The sequence below is a fragment of the Salvelinus namaycush genome, chromosome 23 (genome assembly GCF_016432855.1).
Source record: "Salvelinus namaycush isolate Seneca chromosome 23, SaNama_1.0, whole genome shotgun sequence".
Lineage (NCBI taxonomy): Eukaryota > Metazoa > Chordata > Actinopteri > Salmoniformes > Salmonidae > Salvelinus > Salvelinus namaycush.
In genome coordinates, this window is record NC_052329.1 from 3,960,548 (window position 1) to 3,972,612 (window position 12,065).

Here is a 12,065-nt window from a genome sequence, read left to right on the forward strand (position 1 = left end):
AATATCAAAACCTCATCAAAAAAAAAATTAGGGCATAGAGAATTCACATTCTATTAATGGATTTTTTTTTTTTTTTTACTTTTGGGGAAATACTGTATAGAGCCAGCGTGCCAAGAGGACTAGACTGTAAGAGAAGTACTGTTTAGAGCTAGTGTGCCAAGAGGACTAGACTGCAAGTGCCAAGAGGACTATAAAGCCTGGTGTTACCACATCAACCCTTTCTTAGTGTTCCTCTCTGGTCTCACTAAGATGATGTAACATTTAGGGGCATCGATGCACAGCAGCAGACTAGAGGACTAAACGATAAAACTAGAGGATAAGATGGTGAATATCTCCACAGCTACAGTGTACTTCCCAGGAGAGCTGACGTAGGCAGGGACAAAGGAGATCCACACTGCACAGAAGAACAGCATGTTGAAGGGGGATGAGCTTGGCCTCATCGAAGGTGTCAGGGAGGTGTTTGCATCCCAGGAAGGCTAGGAGGAGACAGAGCGAGGCCAGCAGGCTGACGTAGCCCAGTACCAGTTAGAACCCATCTACACACGTCCTCAGGGCAGTACTAGGTTTGTCATTTCCGGTCACAACTTGCAGACTTCTTTACATGCTGCTGTGCGTTTTGTTGCCAAACTTACTTTGCTACCTGACAATTTTACGGTTTTTACTTTTTAATTACCGTTTATATTTTTAGTTTTTCCCTCACTCAACTTTATTTCATTCAACTTTTTCATTCCGGATGTTTTATCTGGACATGGTTTGTCAGGACATCCAACAGCCAAAGCTAAGTAGTAACATTAACATGATGCCTTCTAATTGCAGTTGCTGTACTCATAATATACAGGAGAACGATCGCCTTACGGCGAGGATAGCTGTGCTGCAAGACCAGCTTCAGACGCAATCGTTAGGCAAGGGTAATTTCAGTGTAGGAAAGGATGCAACAGCATCTGTGCCACCAGTAAGTACAGATAGTAACGTTAGTATAAATCCCCTTGCACGTCCCCACAGACGTGCGAGGGGACAACTTTCTCATGGCTTCTGGAGGGAAATGCTGTAGGAATGCTCAACCGGTGTCGCTCATTCAGCAGACAGAAACTTTCAACCGGTTCTCCCCATTAACTTCTCTAGGGTAGGGTGCAGCATTTGGAATTTTGGATGAAATGCATGCCCAAATTAAACTTCCTGTTTCTCGGGCCCAGAAGATATGATATGCATATAACTTGTAGATTTGGATAGAAAACACTCTACAGTTTCCAAAACTATTAAAATAGTGTCTGTGAGTATAACAGAACTAATTTGGCAGGCGAAAACCTGAGAAAAATCCATTCAGGAAGTAGTTTTCTTTTTGGTTTTGTAGTTTTCTATTCAATACCATTACAGTATCCATTGACTTAGGACTCAAATTGCAGTTTCTATGCCTTCCACTAGATGTCAACAGTCTTTAGAAAGTGTTTCAGTCTTGTATTCTGAAAATGAGGAAGTAAGAGCAGTCTGAATGAGTGGACCCTAAAGTTTCACAGAGCTTTTTCTTGCGCACAACCGAGAGAGTGCGTTTCTTGTTTACATTTTATATTGACAACGTTATTGTCCGGTTGAAATATTATCGATTATTTAGGCTAAAAACAACCTGAGGTTTGAATATAAACATCATTTGACATGTTTCTATGAACTTTACGGATACAATTTGGATATTTTTTGTCTTCCTGTTTTGAATGCATTTGAGCCTGTGGATTACTGAAGAAAACGCGCAAACAAAACTGAGGTTTTTGGGTATAAAGAGACTTTATCGAACAAAAATAACATTTATTGAGTAAATGAATGTCTGCTGAGTGCAACCATATGAAGATCATCAAAGGTAAGGGATTAATTGTATCTCTATTTCTAAATTGTGTAACTGTTCTATCTGGCTGGCTACTGTTTGTAATGATTTGTCTAGTCGGCTATGTTCTCATAATCGTAAGGTATGCTTTCGCCGTAAAGCATTTTTTAAATCTGACACCGTGGTTGGATTCACAAGAAGTTAATCTTTAAACCTATGTAAAATATGTTTTGTTTTCAGAATTTTTATAATGAGTATTTCTGTATTTGAATTTTGCGTCCAGCAGTTTCACTGGCTGTTGAAGAGGTGGGACGCTACTGTCTCACGTGCCCAAGAGAGGTTAAGCAGCGAGTCGGAGTCAGAGGCCGAGCCTTCTCTGGACTCTACTCCTCCCGTTACGGGGTCTGAGACGCCAAAGGCTCCCAGCATTAGCTCTGACAAATTGAAAACCCTAGTCATTGGCGACTCCATTACCCGCAGTATTAGACTTAAAAAGAATCATCCAGCGATCATACACTGTTTACCAGGGGGCAGGGCTACCAACGTTAAGGCTAATCTGAAGATGGTGCTGGCTAAGGCTAAAACTGGCTAGTGTAGAGAGTATAGAGATATTGTTATACACGTCGTTATCCACAATGTTAGGATGAAACAGTCAGAGGTCACCAAGCGCAACATAGCTTCAGCGTGTAAATCAGCTAGAAAGATGTGTCGGCATCGAGTAATTGTCTCTGGCCCCCTACCAGTTAGGGGGAGTGATGAGCTCTACAGCAGAGTCTCACAACTCAATCGCTAGTTGAAAACTGTTTTCTGCCCCTCCCAAAAGATAGAATTTGTAGATAACTGGCCCTCTTTCTGGGACTCACCCACAAACAGGACCACGCCTGGCCTGCTGAGGAGTGACGGACTCCATCCTAGCTGGAGGGGTGCTCTCATCTTGTCTACGAACATAGACAGGGCTATAACTCCCCTAGCTCCACAATGAAATAGGGTGCAGCCCAGGCAGCAGGCTGTTAGCCAGCCTGCCAGCTTAGTGGAGTCTGCCACTAGCACAGTCAGTGTAGTCAGCTCAGCTATCCCCTTTGAGACCGTGTTTGTGCCTCGACCTAGGTTGGGCAAAACTAAACATGGCGGTGTTCGCCTTAGCAATCTCACTAGAATAAAGACCTCCTCCATTCCTGCCATTATTGAAAGAGATCGTGATTCCTCACATGTCAAAATAGGGCTACATTTAATATAGCAAATTTCAATTTCCCAAAATCCCCCGACGTTTTCATCTATTGAGCTTCTAGTCATGAAATCTATGCAGCCTACCCAATCACTTTTTATAGCTACTGTTTACAGTCCTCCTGGGCCATATACAGCGTTCCTCACTGAGTTCCATGCTTTCCTATCGGACCTTGTAGTCATAGCAGATAATATTCAAATTTTTGGTGACTTTAAAATTCACATGGAAAAGTCCACAGACCCACTCCAAAAGGCTTTCGGAGCCATCATCGACTCAGTGGGTTTTGTCCAACATGTCTCTGGACCTACTCACTGCCACAGTCATACTCTGGATGTATTTTTGTCCCATGGAATAAATGTTGTGGATCTTAATGTTTTTCCTCATAACCCTGGACTATAGGACAACCATTTTATTATGTTTGCAATCGCAACAAATAATCTGCTCAGAACTCAACCGAGGAGAATCAAAAGTTGTGCTATAAATTCTCATACAACCCAAAGATTCCTTGATGCCCTTCCAGACTCCCTCTGCCTACCCAAGGCCGTCAGAGGACAAAAATCAGTTAACCACCTAACTGAGGAGCTCAATTTAACCTTGCGCAATACCCTCGATGCAGTTGCACCACAAAAACTAAAAACATTTGTCATAAGAAACTAGCTCCCTGGTATACAGAAAACACCCGAGCTCTGAAGCAAGCTTCCAGAAAATTGGAACGGAAAAGGCGCCACACCAAACTGGAAGTCTTCCGACTAACTTGGAAAGACAGTACCGTGCAGTATCGAAGAGCCCTCACTGCTGCTCGATTATTCCTATTTTTCCAACTTAATTGAGGAAAATAAGAACATTCCAACATTTATTTTTGATACTGTCGCAAAGCTAACTAAAAAGCAGCATTCTCCAAGAGAGGATGGCTTTCACTTCAGCAGTAATAAATTCATGAACTTCTTTGAGGAAAAGATCATGATCATTAGAAAGCAAATTACGGACTCCCCTTTAAATCTACGTATTCCTCCAAAGCTCAGTTGTTCTGAGCTCTGCCAACTCTGCCAGGACCTAGGATCAAGGGAGACACTCAAGTGTTTTAGTACTATATCTCTTGACACAATGATGAAAATAATCATGGCCTCTAAACATTCAAGCTGCATACTGGACCCTATTCCAACTAAACTACTGAAAGAGCTGCTTCCTGTGCTTGGCCCTCCTATGTTGAACATAATAAATGGCTCTCTAACCACCGGATGTGTACCAAACTCACTAAAAGTGGCAGTAATAAAGCCTCTCTTGAAAAAGCCAAACCTTGACCCAGAAAATATAAAAAACTATCGGCCTATATCGAATCTTCCATTCCTCTCTAAAATTTTAGAAAAAGCTGTTGCACAGCAACTCACTGCCTTCCTGAAGACAAACAATGTATACGAAATGCTTCAGTCTGGTTTTAGACCCCATCATAGCACTGAGACTGCACTTGTGAAGGTGGTAAATGACCTTTTAACCTCTTGACGCTAGGAATCAGATGCTTTTTAAAAAATAACGTTCCCAAGGTAAACGGACTATTTCTCAGGTCCAGATCGTAGAATATGCATATAATTTACAGATTAGGATAGAAAACACTCCAAAGTTTCCAAAACTGTCAAAATATTGTCTGTGAGTTTAACAAAACTGATTCTGCAGGCGAAAACCTGAGAAAATCTAACCCAGAAGTGATTTATTTTTTATTTTTTAATCTGTGTTTCCTTGCCCGTCTATCTTCCATTTAAAGGGGTATCAACCAGATTCCTTTTCCAATGGCTTCCTCAGGCTATGACCAGGCTTTAGACATAGTTTCAGGCTTTTATTTTGAAAAATGAGCGAGATTTTAAAAACTAGTCAGGTGTCCTTTGATTAGTTCTTGCGCGCGAGAGGGGTAGCTCTCCATTTTCTTTCTCTCTTTTATTGAATAGGTTACGGTCCGGTTGAAATATTATCGATTATGTTTGTTAAAAACAACCTGAGGATTGATTATAAAAAACATTTGACATGTTTCTACGAACATTACGGATACTTTTTTGGAATTTTTGTCGAACGGAACGAGGCTTTGGTTTTCTGAACATAACGCGCAACCCAAATGCCGTTTTTTTGTTATAAAAGTAATATTTATCGAACAAAAATAACATTTATTGTGTAACTGGGAGTCTCGTGAGTGCAAACATCCGAAGATTATCAAAGGTAAGCGATTCATTTTATTGCTTTCTGACTTTCGTGACCATGCTAATTTGGGGCTACTTGTTGTAGCATTGATTGATACACTCACAAAAGCTTGGATTGCTTTCGCTGCAAAGCATATTTTCAAAATCAGACACGATAGGTGGATTAACAACAAGCTAAGCTGTGTTTTGGTATATTTCACTTGTGATTGCATGATTATAAATATTTTTAGTAATATTTTGCGCCCTGCAATTCAGTGGTTGTTTAGGAAAATGATCCCGCTAAAGGGATCCGTAGCGCAGAGAAGTTAATGGCGTCAGACCGAGGCTCTGCATCTCTCCTTGTGCTCCTAGACCTTAGTGCTGCTTTTGATACCAATGATCACCACATTCTTTTGGAGAGATTGGAAACCCAATTGGTTTAGTTCTTATCTGTCAGAAAGATATCAATGTGTCTCTGTGAATGGTTTGTCCTCTGACAAATCAACTGTAAATGTCGGTGTTCCTCAAGGTTCCGTTTTAGGACCACTATTGTTTTCACTATATATTTTACCTCTTGGGGATGTCATTCGAAAACATAATTTCAACTTTCACTGCTATGCAGATGACACACAGCTGTACATTTCAATGAAACATGGTGAAGCCCCAAAATTGCCCTCGCTAGAAGCCTGTGTTTGAGACATAAAGGAAGTGGATGGCTGCAAACTTTCTACTTTTAACCTCGGACAAAACAGAGATGCTTGTTCTAGGTCCCAAGTAACAAAGAGATCTTCTGTTGAATCTGACAACTAATCTTGATGGTTGTACAGTCATCTCAAATAAAACTGTGAAGGACCTCGGCATTACACTGGACCCTGATCTCTCTTTTGACAAACATATCAAGACTGTTTCAAGGACAGCTTTTTTCCATCTATGTAACATTGCAAAAATCTGAAACTTTCTGTTAAAAAATAATGCAGAAAAATTAATCATGCTTTTGTTACTTCTAGGTTAGACTACTGCAATGCTCTACTTTCCAGCTACCCGGATAAAGCACTAAATAAACTTCAGTTAGTGCTAAATACGGCTGCTAGAATCCTGACTAGAACCAAAACATTTGATCATAATACTCCAGTGCTAGCCTCCCTACACTGGCTTCCTGTTAACTTCTCTGGGATATGTGGGACGGTAGCGTCCCACTTGGCCAAAAGCCAGAAAAAATGTAGCGTGCCAAATTCAAATATATTACTATAAAAATTAATCTTTCATAAAATCACACATGATAGACACCAAATTAAAGCTACACATGTTGTGAATCCAGCCAACATGTCTGATTTCAAAAAGGATTTACGGGGAAAGCACACCAAACAATTATGTTAGCTCAGTACATAGCCACAGAAAAACACAGCCATTTTTCCCAGCCAAAGATAGTCACACAAAAGCAGAAATAGAGATAAAATGAATCACTAACCTTTGATAATCTTCATCAGATGACACTCATAGAACATCATGTTACACAATACATTTATGTTTTGTTCGATAATGTGCATATTTATATCCACAAATCTCGGTTTACATTGGCGCCATGTTCAGAAATGCCTCCAAAATATCCGGAGTAATTGCAGAGAGCCACGTCAAATAACAGAAATACTCATCATAAACTTTGATGAAAGATACATGTTTTACATATAATTAAAGATACACTGGTTCTTAATGCAACCGCTGTGTCATATTTTTTTTTTACTTTAGTAAAAAGCACACCATGCAATAATCTGAGACGGCGCTCAGATTTAACAAAATTTCTCCGCCATGTTGGAGTCAACAGAAATACAAAATTACATCATAAATATTCACTTACTTTTGATTATCTTCATCAGAATGCAATGCCAGGAATCCTATTTGCACAATAAATCGTATTTTTTGTTCGATAATTACTTATGTCCAATTAGCAACTTTAGCAAGCATGTGTAGTACACATGTCCAAACACTGGCGCAGATGAAGGCAAACGTCGGACGAAAACTTCAAAAAGTTATATTACCAGTCGAATAAACTGGTCAAACTTAGTAGAGAATCAATCTTCAGGATGTTGTTATCATATATATCCAATAACGTTCCAACCGGAGCATTTCTTCATGTCTGTATAAGTAATTGCACACATGGCCATTCCATGACTAGCGCGCGTGACCAGGAACTAGCATTCTGCCAGACCACTGACTCAAATAGCTTCCATCCGGCCCCACATCACACTAGAGGCTTCATTCCACGTTCTACTGACAGATCCATATATTACAGGGAATTGAATAGGCGATGACTTTCACATCGACCCTTCTCAGAATTCTCACTTCCTGTTTGGAAGTTTGCCTGCCATATGAGTTATGTTATACTCACAGACATAATTCAAACAGTTTTAGAAACTTCAGAGTGTTTTTTATCCAATAGTAATAATAATATGCATATATTATTATCTGGGACAGAGTAGGAGGGAGTTCACTATGGGCACCAATTCATCCAAAAGTGAAAATGCTGCCCTCTATCCCAAAGAAGTTAAGGCAAGGGCTGATTTCAAGGTTTTACTGCTAACCTACAAAGCATTACATGGGCTTGCTCCTACCTATCTTTCCGATTTGGTCCTGCCGTACATACCTACACGTACGCTACGGTCAAAACATGCAGGCCTCCTTGTTTTCCTTAGAATTTCTAAGCAAACAGCTGGAGGCAGGGCTTTCTCCTATAGAGCTCCATTTTTATGGAATGGTCTGCCTACCCATGTGAGAGACGCAGACTCTGTCTCAACCTTTAAGTCTTTACTGAAGACTCATCTCTTCAGTAGGTCATATGATTGATTGTAGTCTGGCCCAGGAGTGTGAAGGTGAACGGAAAGGCTCTCGAGCAACGAACCGCCCTTGCTGTCTCTGCCTGGCCGGTTCCCCTCTCTCCACTGGGATTCTCTGCCTCTAACCCTATTACAGGGTCTGAGTCACTGGCTTACTGGTGCTCTTCCATCCCGTCCCTAAGAGGGGTGCGTCACTTGAGTGGGTTGATTATCTGACGTGGTCTTCCTGTCTGGGTTGGCTCCCCCCTTGGGTTCGTGCCGTGGCGGAGATCTTTGTTGGCTATACTCGGCCTTGTCTCAGGATGGTAAGTTGGTGGTTGAAGATATCCCTCTAGTGGTGTGGGGGCTGTGTTTTGGCAAAGTGAGCGGGGTTATATCCTGCCTGTTTGACCCTGTCCGGGGGTATCATCGGATGGGGCCACAGTGTCTCCTGACCCCTTCTGTCTCAGCCTCCAGTATTTATGTTGCAGTAGTTTATGTGTCGGGGGGCTATGGTCAGTCCGTTATATCTGGAGCATTTCTCTTGTCTCATCCGGTGTCTTGTGTGAATTTAGGTATGCTCTCTCTATTTCTCTCTCTCTCTTTCTTTCTTTCTCTTTCTCGGAGGACCTGAGCCCTAGGACCATGCCTCAGGACTACCTGGCATGATGACTCCTTGCTGTCCACAGTCCACCTGGCCATGCTGCTGCTCCAGTTTCAACTGTTCTGCCTGCGGCTATGGAACCCTAACCTGTTCACCGGACGTGCTACCTATCCCAGACCTGCTGTTTTCAACTCTCTAGAGACTGCAGGAGCGGTAGAGATACTCTCAATGATCAGCTATGAAAAGCCAACTGACATTTACTCCTGAGGTGCTGACTTGTTGCACCCTCGACAACTACTGTGATTATTATTATTTGACCATGCTGGTCGTTTATGAACATTTGAACATCTTGGCCATGTTCTGTTATAATCTCCACCCGGCACAGCCAGAAGAGGACTGACCACCCCTCATAGCCTGGTTCCTCTCTAGGTTTCTTCCTAGGTTTTGGCCTTTCTAGGGACTTTCTCCTAGCCACCGTGTTTCTACACCTGCATTGTTTGCTGTTTGGGGTTTTAGGCTGGGTTTCTTTACAGCACTTTGATATATCAGCTGATGTAAGAAGGGCTATATAAATACATTTGATTTGATTTGGACCAGGGCTCCTTTACACTTCAGCACCACCATGCTTGTCAGACCATGGTACAAAGAGTTCCTGAACGGGATGGAGAGAGCCATGGAGAGCCAGTAAACACAGAGACACACCTGGGGTAAGTAGTGGAACAATAAGCATAATATGGTTGGCAATCATGACAGTCTGCAAAAGGTTATGTAGTAGTGCTTGATGAACTAGTGCTTGATGAATTCAACAGCTCTACCTGAGGTACGGTGGAGCAGGGCATCAGTTCAACAGCTCTACCTGAGGGACGGTGGAGCAGAGCATCAGTTCAACAGCTCTACCTGAGGTACGGTGGAGCAGAGCATCAGTGTCCTCTGCTGGGAAGGTCCAAACAGCTTCGTCAGGGCATTGGAGCCTGGTACAGTAGCCCTGAAGGCCAGCAGCTCCACAATGGTCTTAAAATGGTCTTAACCAGCACCACAATGATCCTGTCTGTCTGACCACTAGAACTCAGGACACCTAGTGCACTCTAAGGAACCTGCATGGGAGGACATTATGCACACACACATTGGCCTATATAAAATGATAATCAAATCATGGTACGTTGTGTCACTGTGTGTGTAACTGTCTGGTTGCTGATCTCCCCAGCAGCACAAGGCGGGCAGTCGAAGTAGCAGGGAGGCTTTCCTGGATGACGGGCCTGTCTGCTGCCAGGGGTGCAGGTAGGCACTGCACAGAGACACTCACCTGGGGAGAGACATAGGGCACAGTCACACACACAGGCCCTCACCTGTGCCTATTGAACACTGCATAGGGGAGAACACTCTGAACCCACACAAAGGCCCCTAATTTACTTTAGTTCTAGTTAAGTCTTATTTGCGGAAAGTTGAATTCAGATAAGGAAAACAGAATAATAAATGTTGCTTAAATGGAAACATCACCCTATTCGACACCACCACTTCTACTACAACCCACCTGTGATTGCCCTCCTGTCCAAACGATAGCGCTGTCTTCCATCTGCAGCTGTTGGCTGAGGGAGGGCAGAGCCATCATAGCTTCCTACCTTCTGGAACTTTATATATCCACTGCTGACCTTCTGCCAGTAAATAACATCATAGAGGAGAATGGGCTTCCCGTTGTCATCAAACTGATTGGTGAGATTTAGCCTCTTCAGTTGGTGTAAGAACTGATGGAAAACTGATTGCTGAGATTCAGCCTCCTCAGTTGGTGTTACAGCTGATGGAAAAAGAGAGGGAGGTATGCAGTACCAACACTTAACATAGAGGGATGATTAAATATGACTAGAAATAGATTAATAATCATATTTACACACGCACACACACACATCCCCAAACACACATCGTTCCTGTCTGAGTGTAAAATACGTGCTGGTGTTACACTTCTCCTGAGCAATGGTATACGGCAGGTAGCCTAGTGGTTAGAGTGTTGGGCCAGTAACCGAAAGGTTGCTGGATTGAATCCCTGAGCTGACAAGGTAAAAATCTGTCGTTCTGCCCCTGAACAAGACAGTTAAATGCACTGTTCCCCGGTAGGCCGTCGCCGGAGGCTCCGGACCGTGGATCGTCGCCGGAGGCTCCGGACCGTGGATCGTTGCCGGAGAAAGCGGACCGTGGATCGTCGCCGGAGAAAGCGGACCGTGGATCATCGCTTGGGGCTCCGGACCGTGGATCGTCGCCGGAGGCTCCGGACTGGGAACCCTCGCACGAGGCTCCGGACTGGCAACTCTCGCAGGAGGCTCCAGACTGCAGACCGTCGCTGGAGGCCCCGGACTGCCGACCGTCGCTGGAGGCTCTGGACTGCCTACGGTCCCTGGAGGCTCTGGACTGCCGACCGTCGCTGGAGACCTGGTGTGTGGAGCTGGCACAGGACGTACCGGGCTGGGGAGACGCACAGGAGGTTTGGAGCATGGAGCCGGCACAGGACGTACCGTGCTGTGGAGGCGCACTGGAGGTCTGGTGCGTGGTGCTGGCACAGGACGTACCGAGCTGGGGAGACGCACAGGAGGCCTGGTTTCTTGGAGCTGGCACAGGACGTACCGGGCTGGGGAGACGCACTGGAGGTCTGGAGCGTAGAGCTGGCACAACGTGTCCTGGACTGATGAAACCTTCGCACGGCAAGTGCCGGGAGCTGGCACAGGACGTACCGGGCTGTGGAGGCGCACTGGAGACACGGTGAGTAGAACCGGCACACATTGTACCGGAATGATAACACGCTCCTCAAAGTGAGTGCGGAGAGCTGGCACAGGACGTGTAGGGCTGGGGAGGCATACTGGAGACCTGGCGCGTGGGGTCGGCACAGTCTTCACCAGACGGCTAGCACGCTCCTCAGGATGAGTACGGAGAGCTGACTCAGGTGGCATTAAACTGAGGACACGCTCCTTAGGGCGAATGTCGTGCCTCATGCACCAACACAACAGCTCTCTCATGACTCTCTCCTCCAATTTCCCCATCAACTCCTTAACTGTCTCTGATTCATTCCCTTCACTCCCCTCCAAGTTCACCTTCCTCTCCCAGACTGGCTCTGGTTCAACCCTCGGCTCCGCCGACCACCCCGTGTGGACTGGCTCTGGTTCAACCCTCGGCTCCGCCGACCACCCCGTTGTGACCTGGCTCTGGTTCAACCCTCGGCTGCGCCGACCACCCCATGTGGACCGGCTCTGGTTCACACCTCGGCTCCCCCGGCCAACCCGTGTGCCCCCCCAAATGTTATTTTTGAGGCTGCCTCTCGGGCTTCCGTCGTGGCCGCGAACCCCGGTGTAGTCGTTGTTGCTCCTTCGCTGCCTCCGCCTGCTTCCATGGCAGGCTTCTGTCCCCTGCCATGATTTCGTCCCACGTCCAGGATGTCCTCCACTCCTGGCTTTCCTCCCAGGCC

The 12,065-nt window shown here is 44.8% G+C and overlaps 1 pseudogene; it reads right to left on the reverse strand.

Annotated features, from left to right (window-relative positions):
• Positions 1-203: 203 nt before the first annotated feature.
• LOC120018919 lies at positions 204-10,223 on the reverse strand (annotated as a pseudogene).
• Between the last annotated feature and the right edge of the window lie 1,842 nt (positions 10,224-12,065).